This window comes from Lytechinus variegatus, chromosome 9 (assembly GCF_018143015.1).
Source record: "Lytechinus variegatus isolate NC3 chromosome 9, Lvar_3.0, whole genome shotgun sequence".
NCBI classification, from domain to species: Eukaryota; Metazoa; Echinodermata; class Echinoidea; order Temnopleuroida; family Toxopneustidae; genus Lytechinus; species Lytechinus variegatus.
Genome location: NC_054748.1, coordinates 14,261,509 through 14,278,545, shown reverse-complemented (window position 1 = coordinate 14,278,545; position 17,037 = coordinate 14,261,509). Strand labels below are relative to the sequence as shown.

The 17,037-nt window shown below is 36.5% G+C and overlaps 1 long non-coding RNA gene across 1 annotated transcript; it reads right to left on the bottom strand.

The window, feature by feature from the left end:
* Positions 1–9,321: 9,321 nt before the first annotated feature.
* LOC121421410 lies at positions 9,322–17,037 on the bottom strand. Its single transcript, XR_005970970.1, has 3 exons — positions 16,735–17,037; positions 10,422–10,536; positions 9,322–9,901 (listed from the first exon to the last, which is right to left on the bottom strand). It is a non-coding gene; the product is annotated as an uncharacterized LOC121421410 (long non-coding RNA).

Below are 17,037 nucleotides of genomic sequence, written 5' to 3'. Positions count from 1 at the left end.
ATAGGCTATGACACGTGTTCGTCAGCGATACGCTGCCGCGCGCGGTACCTGTAAGTTGTAGACACGTTCAGCATTGTTTTGTGGTCGTCCGAGCACGTCTTCATGCGTCAATGTGCGTTGGAGTTGGGTTGCACATGCGTTCAAGGCGCGTTATGGGTTGGAATTAGGTTTTGGGGTGCGCTGGACGTTGTCTCGACGTGCATCGGCTTGTGAGTGACTTGCGGGTGGCGCGTGTCGGCGTGTATCGGCGATCGCGTGGCTTGCCTACAACTTATGACCCGCGTATGCGGTACGCGCCTTTCCGTTTTACACCCTGGCGAAGGCATTTTCCGGAAAAGTAGCCAAAAAGCGACTAGTGAAGAGTCTACACACGTCGCTGGTCGATAGAAATAGAGAGAGAGAGGTGGATGGAGAGGGAGAGAGGGAGAGATGGATGGATAGATAAAGAGAGAGGGGGGAGAAACAGAGAGGTCGATATATAGAGGGAGAGGGGGAGAGAGAGAAAGAGAGAGAGGATAGATAGATAGAAAGAGAGAGAGAGATGTAGATAGAAATATGGACGGACAAAGATAAAGAGAGAAAAAAAGACAGACAGATGCTAGAGAAGGAGAAAGATAGAGAAATTGAGAGACAGATAGATGTTAGATAGATAAAGAATGAGAGAGACAGAGAAGATAGACAAATTAACAGATAGACAGATAGATATATAGATAGATAGAGAGAAATAGAGAAAGACAGACAGATGGATAGATAGAGGAGAGATAGATAGATGTTAGATAGATAAAGAGGGAGAGAGACAAAGAATATTAACAAATTAACAGATAGATAAGTGAAAAAAATAGATAGATAAATAGATAGAGAGAATAAGAGAAAGACAGACAGATGGATAGATAGATAGATAGATAGAGAGAGATATTAAATAGATAATTAAAGAATGAGAGAGACAGAGATTATTAACAGATAGATAGATACTATAGTAAAAAAATAGATAAATAGATAGAGAGAAATAGAGAAAGACAGACAGATGGATAGATAGATGGATAGAGAGATAGAGAATTTGAGATAGATAGATGTTAGATAAAGAATGAGAGAGACAGAGAAGATTATTAGATAGATAGATACTGCAGTACATAGATAGATAGATAGAGATAGAATTTGAGAGATAGATAGATGTCAGATAGATCAAGAATGAGAGAGAAGAGCGACATATTAACAGATACATACTGTAGTTACATAGGTAGGTAGAGAGAGAGAAATTGAGAAAGACAGACAGATGGATGGATAGATAGAGAGAGATAGAGAATTTGAGATAGATAGATGTTAGATAAAGAATGAGAGAGACAGAGAAGATTATTAGATAGATACTGCAGTTACATATGATAGATAGAGATAGAATTTGAAAGATAGATATATAGACAGATAGAGAGAAAGACAGACATCAGCAAATCGGCAAGGCAAATGATCAAGGCAAACATTCGTATTGAACCTGGAAAGTATATAAGCTCAGCTGCATCTGCAAGTACGGTATGTTCTGCGGATAACTTCGGTGCGGACTTTGGATCGCGCGCCCTGCTGATATTACAACGTAGACGTAGACTCTTCACTAGTCGCTTTTTGGCTACTTTTCCGGAAAATGCCTTCGCCAGGGTGTAAAACGGAAACGCGCATGCGGGACGTGTGAGCCATGCGTTGGCGTGCGTCGAGGGATTTTGTGCTTGCACGGGGTTTTTCGGCGACCTCGCCGCGTGACGGCGTGTGCCGGCGTGTTTTGGCGTGCTCTCAACGTGTGCGAAACTTGCCCGTGGCGTGTTCGACGTGCGCCGGCGTGTTCGCCAGGTTCCTCATGCGTCGGACATGCGCTGTCTGGGACGCCAGGGTGTGACAGCGCCTTTAGTAATTTGAAATCACTGTTTTTGTTTCGTTAATTCTTAATTCTTTTTTTTTTTCCCTCACCTTCATATGCAATACCAATTTTTACCCAATTTTAAAAATTAGTTTAAGTCCTGTGTTCAGTAGCTCTTTATCATGCCAAGCATGCTTGCATCATTATTTAACATTCCTTGTTCGCCCTTGCAATAACTACATTACCTAATTAGAGAATAAGTAAATATCTGTGTTTAGTTGTGAGCCCGTGGCCATGCTCGCATCACTATTTGTCTGTTCTACTATAGATCTCAGTTGAATAATCGACATCTTGTTTTATTCTATCGTAATGTCCACCCTTTTTTTGATATTGGCTTCTAATGACTGGTTTTACCAGAATGGCATTTTTTCAATTATCTATTTGTGTTTAAACATTTGGGCATGATCCTTCTTTCAATTCGTTCACTGCCAACCTTTTGTTCGCTCTCGCCGCACCTATAAAATAATTACTGAGAATTTGGTGTTTGGTATTCCTGATTGTCAGAATACAAAAAGGACTTGTGCTTAATAATTATATTCACTTATCATGCCTCGCATGCCATATCCCTCACATATTTTAGTATCTTGCAAGATCATATAAGAGCGCCAAAGATATGCAAATCATTAATTACAAATGTCTTCAGTTTCGATTAATGTCATACTTGACTTCTTTATTGTAACTTTAACAATACCCAATTGTTTGAGAGAAGATCTGTGTCATTAGCTCTTGACCATGTCAAGCATGCTGCCTCATTATTCTTCTATTTTACTATCGATTTCCAATTGAATAATTAACACTTTGTTTAAAAAAAAATGCTTGATTATATAATGTCTGCCCTTTGTAATAACTTCCAATGGCTGGCTTCACCAAATGGCAATCTTCCTTTTATATTATCCATTTGGTGTTTGAACATGTTGACATGACCCCTTCTTTCAATTCGTTAAGTCCTAACTTTTTGTTAGCTCTTGCCATGCACATCTATAAAATAATTACTGAGAATTTGGTGTTTGGTATTCCTGATTGTTTATCAGAATACAAAAAGGTGCTTAAACAATTATGTTCACTTATCATGCCACGCATGCCATTCCTCACATGTTTCAGTATCTTACAACATCATAAAAGAGCGCCAAAGATACGCAAATCATTTACTATAAATGTCTTCAGTTTCGATTAATGCCATGCTTGACTTACTCTTTTATTCTTGTAACATTAACATTACCCAATTTTATGAGTAAAGATCTGTGCTCTTAGCTTTGACCATGTCAAGCATGCTGCCTCATTATTCGTCTATGTTACTATCGATTTCCAATTGAATAATCAACACTTTGTTTAAAAAAAATACTTGATTATGGTAATTGTCTGCCCTTTGTGATAACTTCCAATGGCTGCTTCACCAAATGGCAATCTTCCTTTTATATTATCTATTTGGTATTTGAACATGTCGGACATGACCCCTTCTTTCAATTCGTTAAGTCCTTACCTTTTGTTAGCTCTTGCCATGCACATCTATAAAATAATTACTGAGAATTTGGTGTTTGGTATTCCTGATTGTTTATCAGAATACAAAAAGGTGCTTAAACAATTATGTTCACTTATCATGCCTCGCATGCCATTCCTCCCATGTTTAGTATCTTGCAAGATCATATAAGATCGCCAAAGATAAACAAATCATTTACTATAAATGTCTTCAGTTTCGATTAATGCCATGCTTGACTTACTCTTTTATTCTTGTAACATTAACATTACCCAATTTTATGAGTAAAGATCTGTGCTATTAGCTTTGACCATGTCAAGCATGCTGCCTCATTATTCGTCTATGTTACTATCGATTTCCAATTGAATAATCAACACTTTGTTTAAAAAAAATGCTTGATTATGGTAATTGTCTGCCCTTTGTGATAACTTCCAATGGCTGCTTCACCAAATGGCAATCTTCCTTTTATATTATCTATTTGGTATTTGAACATGTCGGACATGACCCCTTCTTTCAATTCGTTAAGTCCTTACCTTTTGTTAGCTCTTGCCATGCACATCTATAAAATAATTACTGAGAATTTGGTGTTTGGTATTCCTGATTGTTTATCAGAATACAAAAAGGTGCTTAAACAATTATGTTCACTTATCATGCCTCGCATGCCATTCCTCACATGTTTAGTATCTTGCAAGATCATATAAGATCGCCAAAGATAAATCATTTACTACAAATGTCTTCAGATTCGATTAATGCCATGCTTGACTTACTCTTTTATTCTTGTAACATTAACATTACCCAATTTTATGAGTAAAGATCTTTGTTATTTGCTCTTGACCATGTCAAGCATGCTGCCTCATTATTCGTCTATTATACTATCGTTTTCCAATTGAATAATCAACACCTTGTTTTAAAAAATGCTTGATTATGGTAATGTCTGCACTTTGTGATAATTTCCAATGGCTGTTTCACCAATGGCAATATTCCTTTAATATTATCCATTTGTTGTTTGAACATGCAGGGCATGACCTCTCCTTCAATTGTTATAACTCCATGGTCCCATCCACGGGGGATTTTTTCTGTTTTTGCTTAGCATTGTCTCAGCGCCCCCCCCCCCCCCCCCCCCCCCCCCGAGCAATGGATGATCCTGCGTGGATGGGTCCATGGTGAACTCCTAACTTTTTGTTCACTCTTGCCACATCTTTAAAATAATTACTCTGAATTTGGTATTGCTGATTTTTTCTCAGAATACATAAAGGACCTGTTTGATTACGTTAATTTATCATGCCATGCATGTTATATCCCTCACATGTTTCAGTATCTTGCAAGATCATAAAACAGCGTCTGAGTTATGCAAATCATGAACTACAATGTCTTCAGTCTCGATTAATGCCAATTTTGACTTCTATATTTTTGTAACATTAGCATTACCCAATTATATATAAAAAAAAATAATCTGTGTTTACTTGCTCTTGATCATGCCAGGCATGCTTGCACCACTTTTTGTTGTCAGTTTTACTATGGATTACAAGTTGAATAATCCACATTTTGTTTACACAATACTTGAAAAGGAAATGTCTGCCTCTTGTTAATAATTACTTTTATTAACATTAAATGACAATCTTCCTTTTCTATTATCCATTTGACATTTCAACATGTTGGGCATGTCCCCTTCTTTCAACTCATTGACTTTGTTTTTGTTCGCTCTTGCCACAACTATGAAATAATTTCTGAGTATTTGGTGATTGGTACTCTTGTTCAATTATTAGAATGCAAAGATTATTAGAAGACTTGTGCTCAAATATGTTCAATTATCATGCCATGTATGTCGTATTCCTTTATTCTTTACTCACTATACGTATTTGAAATTATATTTTGATATTTGAATGTACTATTTTATAGGTGTATCTCACTACATTTTATTTTATTTTGGAGCTTCTCACTTTATCTCCTCCGCCAATGTCTGTTTCGATAAACGTTCCGTTCTCACTGACTTTGCATCGTTCACACTTAGTGGTCTTTGCCCTACGTTCTCGTTTTTGCGTAAGAATCCTTTGTGTTGCGCCTCCTCGTCCTTCTTCATGTTCTATATGTGTTTTGTGTTCTTTGCCTTCTCCCCTCACTTTGTTACTTTGCTTTACTGCCTCTTATATGACCTTGACCGACACTTTATTGGACATAACACAACACTTTCGGATATGTACTGACTTCTTAGCATAGACAATACACCTCAGTTTCCATTTACATCATTGGATAATGATGACCTCTTCAGCGAATTGAGACCTCAGGATACTGTACTTAACAACCCAATGAATCCTTCATTTTATGATAATTTTGTTACTAATAATATAAATTTAGCTTCGGAAGAATTAGATCTCGATTTTGAACAGGATCATAACATATTGCAAAATCCTTCTTCTGAGTATATTACGCAACATCAGGTAAATAATCTTACAAAAAATTTTAACGACGATACATTCAGCATAATGCATGCTAATATAAGAAGTTTAAATAAACATTTTGATGAACTTCAGTTACTTTTGAATAACACTTCAAATTCTAAAAAATGCCCCTTTTCTTTAATTGGCCTTACTGAGACATGGATATCGTGTGATTCTAACCATCAATTTTCTCTTAACGGATATGATTTCGTAATGAATAACCGAGAAGACAGACCTGGGGGTGGGGTAGCGTTCTATATTTCACATGACTACGAGTATACGGTTTGTGATTATCTTAACTCCATGAACGCCACTGTAGAATCTCTATTTATTGAAATTAATATTCCTGGTAGTAAAAATATGATTATTGGTGTAGTTTATAGACCTCCAAACTCAAATACAAATGACTTTCTAACTTACCTTTCCCAAACAACAAATAATCCAGCTCTCGTTAATAAGGATGTAATATTTATAGGTGATTTTAACATTGATTTATTGAAACACAACAATATATCTCAAGATTTTCTTGAAACTTTTTTTTCGGCCTCCTTCTTGCCTCTGATTTCTAAACCAACTCGTGTAGTTAATGAAACTGCTACACTTATTGACAATACTTTGTGAAACATTCTCCCTCCTCCCGATTCTTTTATAATACTTTCTGACATGACGGACCATTTCCCGATTCTTACTCATTTTTCATTAAGACGACCAATTAGACCGATACACTCCCAACAACGAAGACGTAGACCTACGCACGAAAATACAGCCAGTCTAGGTGCTTCTTTGGATAATGTCGACTGGTCAGTTGTATACAATTCTGTAGATGTTAATGCGTCCTTTAACCTTTTTATGAATATAATAAATGAGAAATTAGACCTGCATATACCCTTAAAAAAAGATAAGCGTAATACATACAAAACGATTTCTAAGTCACCATGGATATCGCCATCTATCTTACGTTCGATTAATAGAAAAAATAACTTATTTTATAAATTCAAAATGAAAGGTACAGAACAATCAAAAATAAAATACACATCTTATAAGAATACACTTACTAAAATATTACGCATTGAAAAGAAAAATTACTTTGCGAGGCAGTTGGCTCTATATAAACACGACATGCAAAACACATGGAAGGTTCTAAAACAGACCATGAATCTCTCCAATAATAAATCAAGTATTTCCAAAATTAGATTTAATAATGTCATTGTTGATGATGGTGACAACCTTTCAAATATTTTTAATAACCATTTCTCTTCCATTGGCGTAAATCTAGCTAAAGATATTCCTCCCGCGACGAAAAGTTTTTCGGACTTTCTCGGCCCGCCTAATCCAAATTCAATATTTTTTGCTCCAACATATAATCAAGAAGTTATTGATATAGTATCTGGTTTGAAAAATAAAAAAAGCCCTGGCTTTGATGAAATTAATAATTTTATTTTAAAATCCGTAATAAATTCTATTGTTTCCCCGCTGGTGCATATATTCAACCTTTCCTTAGAAAATGGTACAGTACCAAATCAAATGAAGATAGCCAAGGTAATTCCTTTATTTAAAAAAGGTGATAAGTTGGATGTCGGTAATTACCGACCTATTTCTCTTTTGTCCACATTTTCTAAGATCCTTGAAAGAATAGTATACGTCAGAACAGAAAATTTTTTGTCAATGCATAATATTTTATCTGATGTTCAATTTGGGTTTCGCGACAAGCACAACACCACTCATGCCCTGATGAATTTTGTCAACAAAGTAGTCAATGCTCTAGACAAATCTAGTCACCTTGTGGGTATTTTCCTGGACTACTCCAAGGCCTTCGATACCATTAATCATGAAATCCTACTTAAAAAAATATCTCACTATGGTGTGCGAGGGAAGGCCTTGGAGTGGTTCAGGAGCTACCTACTTAACAGACAACAATACGTGTTTGTTAAAGATCATAACTCCAATTTGAAATATGTTAACTGTGGAGTCCCCCAGGGTAGCTTATTGGGCCCACTTCTTTTCACAATTTATATAAATGATTTCTGTAGATCATCCAAAATATTATCCCTTATCTTGTTTGCAGATGATTCGACCTTATTTTTTTCTCATCAGAATCCACAAACTTTAGTTGATGTTATTAATTCTGAACTTATTAATGTTACTGAGTGGATAAGAGCCAATCGATTATCTTTGAACCTTAACAAAACAAAATACATGTTATTTAGTAATTCCATAGACAAGTTACCGATGAACATTATATTTGATAATACCCCATTAGAAATGGTACCTTACACCAAATTTCTTGGAATAACAGTTGACAGTAAACTTTCTTGGAAAAATCATATTGAAAATATATCCAAAATAATTTCACGAAATATTGGTGTTATTAATAGGCTAAAATTTTGCATTCCCTCCACATCATTAATCATGCTCTACTCATCCTTAATCTTGCCTTATTTGAACTATGGGATTCTTATTTGGGGTGATACCCATCAATATTTATTAGATAAATTGTTGCTTTTGCAAAAGAAAGCACTTCGTATTATTCATAGTACATGTTTCCGTTCTCATACGGACCCACTTTTTCTAGAAAGTAAACTGTTGAAAGTCAAAGACCTGTATTTACTACAGTTAGGGCACTTCATGTATAGTTATAATAATAATGCACTTCCCCATATTTTTGATGCCATGTTCCCTAAAAATCAATTTTATCATAACTACCCCACGAGACACTCTGACGAACTTCACATCCCACTTTACAGAACTTTACTGGCCAAAAATACATTCCTATTCAACGGTCCTAAATTCTGGAACTCACTCGCTAATAATGTTAAAGACAGTGTCTCCTTGAATTCATTCAAACGTAAACTCAAACGTATCCTGCTTAATTCCTATAATTCTTCTCAACGGAACTAACACTTCATTATCTTGATTATAATCCTTACATTTTTCACTTTTATTTTATCTTTTTTCATCTATATTGTCCAGTCATATCCTTTGTTATTTCACCAGATCAAGCTGGTTCATGGTCAGCCCTTTCCCATTCTTAGTTTTACTCCTTTTTAAAAACTAGTTGTCTTGTACTGTCCTGTCTCTTGTTTTGTCTTGTCTTCTACGTCTTGTCATCACCTCTCTCTGTTTTTTTTCCTGTCTTGCGCAACATATCCTTTGCAACGAAGACCTCTTTGTGTGAAAAGGTTTGCATTTGTTCAGTTTTTATGTTTCCGTCAATATGATTTCTTTTTCTCTTTTTCTTTCCTGTAATACATGCATGTACGCATATAGTAAGTCGACTATAATTTCTTCTTTTCCAAGGGGGATCCACAATTTTACAAGCTTTGCTTTTTAGTGGACCCCCCTCATTTCCATATCCATTTATGCTCTATATTATACTGGGTTTTTTTTTACGAAGTAAGAATGCCCTTCTGTAAAATTGTATTTGATTTGTATTGTTTTATATTACTTTGTATTATGTTTTGAATGGAAATGAAATAAAAAAAGAATTGAATTGAAATTGAATGTTGACCTGTTGCTTTAATGTTTTCATGGTAATTACCAGAATGGCAGATTTAGAGTAGAGGTTAAGTCTTAATGAAATAGGGTCTAGGAGTGAGAGGGATTTCTCAATCATTTATTCTGCCACCTTGCTTTTTTAGTATGCACATTAAATCCATCATTTCTTATTATCTTATATATGTCTGTAGGCACGTATGTTAGACAGCCCAGACCTCAGTAAAGACCCATTCTGAATTTATTATATCACCAGAATACAACCTATCCCTTTCAAACTACTAATATCATTAAAAGTACTTTCACTAACACAATACTACATTTAGATGATTAGATCATTAATAAAGGGTAGGTGTGCCCTTTGGAAAAATGTTTTAATGTTGTGTGAAACCTAAATATTTATACTCCAATGTTTTTTTTTCTACAGATGTGTAGTTCAAGCAACATTCAATATATATGCATTAATGTACACATTTATTCAAATTCATTGATTTTTTAAAAGGTGTAACTGCGATGCAGTAACTACTTGTTATGAACTTGACCTCCATATTTCTTCTTAATCTGCCCTGGTGCTACTCAAACAGCCTGCAAAACCTGCATGGTAAACAAAAGGAGAAAAGAACAGAATGAGCTACAAATATGAATTATTCTTACTCATCTAGTGCAGTTTATTAAGAAGTTTTAAACTTTTTATTAGGCCCGACTCTTTCGTGCAATATTATTTAGATAATGCACATGAAGTAATCTATACAGCCAGATAAAAATCATAGATCACTCTTTATAGATCATAATTCATAGAACATTTTTGAGGAAGTGTGTAAACTCATTCAAATATATATCGTAAGATTACTCTCAATATTTTGTCCTAAGATCAATTTCTGTCTACAGAGTAACTGAGTTTTAAAGTGATTTTATGTATGACAGCAGATAAGAGACATGGACAATAAGTATGCATTGATGAGAATGGAAATACTGGTGAATCTGAATCCAAATAAATATTAACTCACAATGGAGCTTTACTATCTGGGATAACATGATTCAGAAAAATTTGCTATAGTCCCCCCCCCCAATAAAAAGGAATCAGGAGGCCTTTTTTGTACGAAAACAAGCATACCTTGAAAGTTTTGAGTTCAGATATCTTCTTCATCAGATTGTTACTCTTGGTGATGTGCAAATGGTAGCTGTACTTCTGACTGGCTGAGACTGCTAAAAACTTGATCCCATTTGATCTGCAATTCAAAATACACACAATACTTTACAGGTAAGAATTTTAGAGGTGATAAACAAAATTCCTCTTTTAAAACAATATTTTTAATATTTCCAGCTAGTCATATCCTAAGCCTATAAATATTTCCAACTAGAAGACATGGCAAAAGCAATTTTTTGTCTCATCAATATGAAAATAACCAGAAATATTGTGATTTGCGAGGGCACGCAATAGAATTGTATCGAAACTTCATTGTGAAATGACTGGGATGGAATACTTGTCATAAGAGCCTTGCACGTGAACTTTAATGTTGACCTGAAAATGACCTTTGACCTTACCATGTGACCTCCGACTACAGCATAACATGCAGGTCCCCCGAGTCGATCTACCATCCAGGTTTGGTTGAAAAGCGATTTACGGTTGTGGAGTTATGTGTCATAAGGTTGTGACGGACGCAGGGCAGGGGCGGAAATCTCTCCCAAAAGGTAGGGGGGACACAGGGGGGATCCAGCCTCCGCCAATGGGGGGGAGCGGAAATTTGTTTCAGCCATATTTTCCCCGATCGGACGCTCGAAGATGATTTTGGTTTGTTTATTTGAAGGGGTAGTCCTAATTAGTCACATTTTAGCTTTATTCCTATGAATTGATATATAATATCATTATCCGCATTTATATGATGCGAGCGCGAAGCGCGAGCTATTTTTTTTGGAAATTTAATGTATTTTTTTCCTAAATTTTGAACTGATTCTGGGCAATGTTTGTTATCCTGAAAAAGATGTGTATGTAACTTAATAATTACAACGAACGCAAAGCGCGAGCAGAAATGAACTGATGGAAAAGATACCTGTTAAGTAGCATTTAACAATCAAATCGCGCTGATTCTTTGGGGGACATTTAAAAGAATGGAAATTTTAAGCACTTTTTGTAATTCAAGCAGAATAGGTATATAAAGTTAACAATTAATGCGAACGGAAAATTTAGAGATTTAGTCCTATAATACTTACTGAACGAGACACTTAATTCATGTTTTATAAATCCTGAAAAGTAGTATTAATAATGCGAGCGCAAAGCGCGAGCAGAAAATTTTTATATACGTTTTGAACTTGTACCTGTTGAAACAATAAAAAAATGCTAGCGCGAAGCGCGAGCTGAAAAATTTTGAACTTTCTAAAGAAAGAATGGAATATTTTAATCCGTTTTTGTAATCGTGAACAGGATAGCTATATAATTTAACGATTGATGCGAGCATGAGCAGAAAAAAAAATTGAGACTTAGACCTAAAAATGGGCCAATCTGTTCATGTTTTTGTTTTGACAAGCAGACCCAAAAAGGATTTTGAAAAGTTTATGGAATACACGAAAATAATAGGTACCTGATAAAACAAAATTTGCGAGCGCACAGCGCAAGCAGCAAATGTTAACATTCAGACCATAAAACTGACATTTTTACAGAGCACTTTAAAAAAAAATTGGTAAATTACACAAAGTAATGAAATTTTGATTTCCGAGGTGAATATGTTTTGTATATTGATTTCCAAACTTGATATTCAAACCTTATATTGAACAAGATATGTAAATCACCTAACAGGCAATGCGAGCGCGAAGCGCCAGCGAAAATTTTATATCGTGGCAGGAAAGATTCTTTTTATTTTCCAAGTCTTCCCCTTCATCTTATTTGATGCACTCTTCGTCCTTCTCTTCTTTTCTCCTCTCTTTTCCCTCCTTTTCCCCTTCTTTCTTTCCCTTTTTTCTTTTTTTGCTCCGCCAAGAGGGGGGGGGGGTCGGGCCCCTCGATCTGCCTATGGGGACAAGGGGCGGGAAAATTTGACAAGCAAAACAAAAAAAAAGGTTATCATTGCCAAAGTAAGGTCATCTCGTCCAAAAATACATGTTTTATTTCGATTTAGGATTATGTATTTCTTAACATCTAGGGGGACATTTCATATTGTGTCCCCCCTACTATTTTGAGTAGGGGGGACACGTGACGTCCCCCCTGGGATTTCCGCCCATGGACGGACGGACGACATTTGGATCCCTAAGTCTTGCCTTCACCTCTGGTGGGCGAGACAAAAAGCTGGTCTTGTCCGAAAACTTCCTTCTCTCTGTATCATGTTCCACTAACCATGCTGACGAAATATACATACCTGGCTCTGTTTCCACTGACCATCTTCATTGTCAATAAGAGTCAGTAAGAGTCAGTAAATGGTTCAAGCATACATGGCCTATTATACAGCGGCGTAACAGGGGTCATTGGCCAGGGGGGGGGCAAGAGCCAAAAATTTCCCGGTCATATCATGGTATGGACAGGCGTAATGGTGCAAGGAGGCGACTATTTTGAGAAGGCCCGATTTTGCGTATCGGGCAGAATTTATACTTAAAAAAAAGCTGCGAGCGAGCAAATTGGGCAAGCGAGCAAAAATTTCGACCTTTTTAAGACAAAAATCCAATTTTGTGATAGATTTTGACATGATAACCAGATAATAATATATCTCTTCTCTCTTTAGATTCCCTTATGTGTGGTCTGTACGCCACTGTGAACAGGATTCTTTGGGGGCAGTAGCATAAAAAGTAACAAAAAAAATAAATGACGAGTGCAGTAAAGCACATGTGCTAAAATGCTGCTTTATATAAGTCCCGAGCGTGCGAAGCGAGCGAGAAAAAAATCTCCTTTACATGAGAATCTAACTTTAAGCTATTTTTTTACATTATATTTAGTAAATAAAATCATATCCTAAACTTTTCCTTTGCTTTTCTTTCCTCCTATTTTTGTTCTTGTTTGTAGAATTTTGGGGCCATGGCCCAACCCTTCCATACTCAGTGCTGTGCGGTTGGGGTCTGGGCGAAGCCCCCTGAACTTCTTGATGTCAAAGCCATTTAAACCTTGCAGATTGCCGCTTTTAATAATCAAATCACGGGCATATACAGAATATAGCTTTTACTCAACACATTTATTCAACCCAGTTGCGTAATGAACCAATATCTTGAGGGGGCAAAACATATCAATGTGGGAAAATTTGTAAAAAAAATTGCCAGCTTGTAAAGCGAGCTGGAAAACAAAATTGCCTATTTAAAATAAATTATAATTATGTGTTAGATTTTCCATTACATTTAAAAAATAACACAATATTGTTTCCAATCATTTCATTATACGTTGTCTCCTATAATTTCTTTTATTTCCTCTTGGGATTGGAACCAAAACCTCCCCCCCCCGCGCCTGTATGCCAGTAATTGAATGTGAGTGAACGGGGGCGTTATAGAGCCATTTGAAGGTTATAAATGAAGATCCCCTACTGTGTGGAGTCTAGGGCAAAGCCCTGGTAGCTTATCTGCACAGTGTTGTATGCAGTACATCTTTCTTCCCGCACTTTAATTTCAATCATCGGCAGCCCGGTCGTGTTATTATTTTTTTGTCCCGTTTCTTTGTTTTCCAATTTAGCTTTTGACTAATTACATTCTACATTCGTTTCCCGCTATTGTTTGCCATTTTGTCCTCTTTTAATTTATTTCCCACCGTGCTATTGCATTACATAGGCCTATTTTGGAAAGATTTGTTCTTTCTCAAATGTTATTCTTTCGTACATTTTCCCGCTTTCCTTCCTTTTCCATTATTTTTTTCGTTTTTTTTCCTTTTCCCTTTCCCCCTTTCCCTTTCTTTCTCCCTCCCTTTTTCTTGTATTTTCCCGGTGAAATCCGCCAGGGGGGCAGCTTGCCCCCCGCTTGTTACGCCACTGCTACTATAGCAAGGCCTTTTGTCAATCTTCATAATAGTACACCAAGCCAGCTTTGACAGATGTAGGATAATTATTATTTGTGTGATACTTTGGCTCACCCAAGGCTTTATTACATGCCGCCGCGCACAGAAAAATCAAGCCATAGACATGATAGAGGTCATGTGTTGTGGACACCAGAAGTGAGATCCCAGCACGCGCGACCCCGCCACTGGTTAGAAATCCACTGCCAAACGCGGTTCATGGAGCCAGGTTGTACTAATCTCCCAATACGTGTGAGTGAATTTCGCTCTCACTCATTCACCAGTGCGAGACAATTATTTTTTTGCACTCATTTATAAACATGTGAATCTAGGTTAGCTTGCTCGCAAGTTTAATGACCCTTTTGCCTTTCACCATACATCAGGTAAAGTGAGGACAATGAATAAAGATAAATCAATTGGATCAGCCCCTCTCTCCGCCTATACTTATAAAATTTAAAATGGGGCACTATAAATTTCTCAACCCTTCCCATTAAAATTGCATACTCATGATATACAATAATTGAGCAGTTTGAAACCTGACAAAAAACGTTCCCCCCCCCCTCCCCCAAATAAAAATAATTTAACTCCGCTATACTAGGCTAGATTTTTTTTTTGTATTTAAATGATGTTTTATTGGTCACTTCAAGGTACATTCATTCAATACAGTTGAACAAATACGAATGATACATTATAAGAAATTACATAACAGTTACATAACATAAGTGGATAACCACTGTACCATGTCTCGCCACCTGCGTTCGTGGACACTCCTTTTGTTATTTCGAATTGCTATATTCTTTTCCATTTTATACGATCTAGTTAACAAATCAACACAATCAGAAACTGTTGGTTTACATGATTTACATCTACTTAGATAAATTGATTTCCTTGCAATAACTAAAAAATGATTAAAAAGAAGACATTTTATTGATAAAATACCGAGTATTACACTTTTTTCGGTTAATAATGAAAAATCAAACATAGTGAGTTCTTTTCCTAGCTGATTCCAAAATAACTGTGTAAATGGGCAATTCCAAAATAAATGTTCAACCGTTTCAATTTCTGCATTACAGAAAGAACATAAAGGTGAAGTAATGACTTTCATTTTATACAACTTATATTCAAGTTTAAAATATCGTTCAATACTTTGAACTGAAATTCTCTGTATTTTACATCAATAGTGTTTAATAGAATAGATGAACGAGCTAATACCAATTCTTTATCTAGGCTAGATCTAATTATAATTTTAGCCCAATAGTCCAGGAAGGGACTAGAATAAAGTTAACTTAAATCTTCGTAGAGAAAAAAAAGTCAAAACAGACAGATCTAGAATTTTTTATTAGATTATTAGAAATCTACATGTAGATCTAAATTAGACCTATCGTAGGGCCTCACTTATAGTAAAGAACAACGTTAAAATGTGTCAGAAGCTCACTCGGTAGAGCGGGGGTTTCGGATTCTGGAGACCCGGGTTCGATTCCCAAGTGGTGTGCTAGTGCCTATGGTAAGGCATTTATCCTCATTACCAGGTCCCTCGGATAAGGCATTTATCCTCATTACCAGGTCCCTCGGAAAGGACCTTAAGCCGTTGGTCCCCTGGTTGTTTTCTCACAGGCATTTGTGCTTTCTTAGCAGTCAGGTGAAAAACATCGGTATAACAAATCATTCCACGACCATGGGCATGTCAAAATCTATCAATATTATACCGAATAGATTTAGTCTATTCAAATTTAATTTAATTTCTTTTTAAAGGCAGAGAATTATATTGATTCATATTAAGATGAAATAGCGGTGTCCCAAAATCAGTAGTCTTAGGCACAACTTTAATTTTAAACTTCAACTCAAGCTTGTTTGGCACTAATTCCAAACGCCGGAACCTAGTTATGACCTTACCCAGGGAGCTCCGGCTTTCACGGGCCGGAGTAGCTCCGAGCTCGCTCCCTGGGTTACTAATGTCTTTGACCTAGTTGGCCTACATGTACATGTATATCGGTAATTTCGCAGCCGGCTGGCACCGGCGGCATCAACAGCCATATGCCGCTCTGCCTATTAGGCTTAGATTTGATACAATTTTGCCATTACTGAACAAGTATCCCTGATATTAGAAGTTTTAGAACTGAGTGAAAAGTGAAATAGGGACGGACATGAACCATTCCAATTAACCAAAATACATGTAGTTCTAAAAAAAACTGTATTGTTTTCTGAGAAATCATGTCAGTTAGATGATCAGATCTCAGAGTCAGAAATGGAAATATGGGCATGATGGATATTGACTTTTATTGTTGTTTACGAACAAGGCCCTGCATAAGTGAGTGGCATGGCCCTGGCTTGCCCCGGGGACCCCGACGTGCACGTGTTCGGGCTGCCGCAGTAAGGCCCTGGCCTGACTGCGACGCCGAACCCCGAGCAGCAAACACACTAACGTTACAATTACAACTGAGATCAAAGCACGAAATTAAACTGAACTTACTTTTTTTGGTATGGAATGCCAATAATTTGATGTCGATGGTCCCTCAAAGATTTTCTGTTCAACTGAAGTTCACTCAGAAATCAGGATTCCGAACACTAATTCTATAAACAGATAATTAGTTTTGCTATATCATGTATATATTTCAGAAAGTTGAATTTCGTAGAGCACAGCTATCGTAGGAAATTGCGCCCTCTCTCGCTCTCTCATTGCCAGTTTGTTGACGAGCTACACTTTAATTCTGAGCTCTACTTTATTTCTGCGTTCTCTTATTTTCGACGAGCTAGCGCTATTTGCGATGGACTA